Raw genomic sequence first — 1,350 nt, forward strand, 5'->3', positions numbered from 1 at the left:
GTCTCGCTGTCACCCGCGGACCTCCATCAGTGCTTTATGTAACAGTGTCTCTCTCTCACACACACACACACACACACACACACACAGCATTCTCTTGCCAGGCTTTCCCAGTTATGCTGGGTGCGAGCGAGACGACACCTCTAATTACAATAATCTCAGTCTGAAATTCTGACCGGGGAGTTTTGGAGTTTTTCAGAATAGTGCGTCTGTGTGTGTCGTGTTTGCAGCAAGATGCCCATTATGAGCAGCACTTCTGTGACGCGCGTCAAGAGGTTGGAGTTTAAGTGATGATGCCCCCCCCCACGTTCACTTCCTGTCTTCCTCTGACTGGTGGTTTGTAAACCAGCCTGGCTCACCTTTCACTGGCACACCGAGACAACATAGTGGGGGCTCCGTGCACACGTTCACATGCAAAGTGTGGTGTTTATTGTAATTGGTGTGGACAGAGAGCAACATACAGGTGAGGCTTGCTCAGTTAGCCTTTAATGGATGCGCACTCCTCTCCAGACTACAGCTCAGTTTTGGCCTCCGCTCCTGCTTGTTCCACATCCTGAAAAACAAATGCAAGAAATAAGACAAAGCAGACAAAAACGTGGCCCAGTACAGACCATAATAAAAGGCTCTATGTTTTTGGATGCAGATCCTTCACATCTGTACATCATACAAGATCAGAGAGGTTTGACCCATAAGGACCCAAAGTCCTTCCCCTTAAAGGGAAAATATGGGAGAAAAGCTGAAGACAAAGAACACGTTTGCAATGTTTTCGTCCCTTAATCACTAATAATTCAATAATTAATCATTCAATTTCCCCCCTTTTTAAAGATATGTGTTGTTATATTATGGGCTGTAGCTTAGTGGCAGATATATTTCTCATTTAAGAATAAAAACAGAAGCGATTTTCCTGCTTGGTAACAGAAATTTGTTATAGTTGAACATAAAGTTTGAGTTTAGAGTAAAGATCCAGTTGAAGGCCTTCAGTGTGACAGTGATGTATGTTTTTAATGTGAAATTTATCATTAAACTTAACTTTTTAAAAGGGAAATGTCCAGGAAATTTGGAAATTTGTCAGTTCTTTGGAAATGCTAGACCACCAGGAATCCTCTTGCATTTACATTGAAAAGACAAAAAGACTTGGAAGATCTTTGTCTTTCTGCTGATGAATATGACGTAAAGAAAGCAACATTATCTCAGGCTGCTCACCTTTAACTCCCCACTCAGGAAAGACTGGCAGAATTCCCGCACACGTGCAGCAGAAATCTCCCCCTCGGGCAGAAGCCACTTCATGTCAGAGTTGCCGTCATAGATCCCAACCCGAGGGAGGTCCTTAGACTTGAGGCCAAAGTAGCCGAG

At 43.7% G+C, this 1,350-nt stretch overlaps 1 long non-coding RNA gene across 1 annotated transcript; it reads right to left on the reverse strand.

Annotated features, from left to right (window-relative positions):
* Positions 1 to 461: 461 nt before the first annotated feature.
* Positions 462 to 1,344, reverse strand: LOC130519644 (uncharacterized). Its single transcript, XR_008948401.1, has 2 exons — positions 1,201 to 1,344; positions 462 to 550 (listed from the first exon to the last, which is right to left on the reverse strand). It is a non-coding gene; the product is annotated as an uncharacterized LOC130519644 (long non-coding RNA).
* Between the last annotated feature and the right edge of the window lie 6 nt (positions 1,345 to 1,350).

Source organism: Takifugu flavidus, unplaced genomic scaffold, assembly GCF_003711565.1.
Source record: "Takifugu flavidus isolate HTHZ2018 unplaced genomic scaffold, ASM371156v2 ctg1047, whole genome shotgun sequence".
NCBI lineage: Eukaryota > Metazoa > Chordata > Actinopteri > Tetraodontiformes > Tetraodontidae > Takifugu > Takifugu flavidus.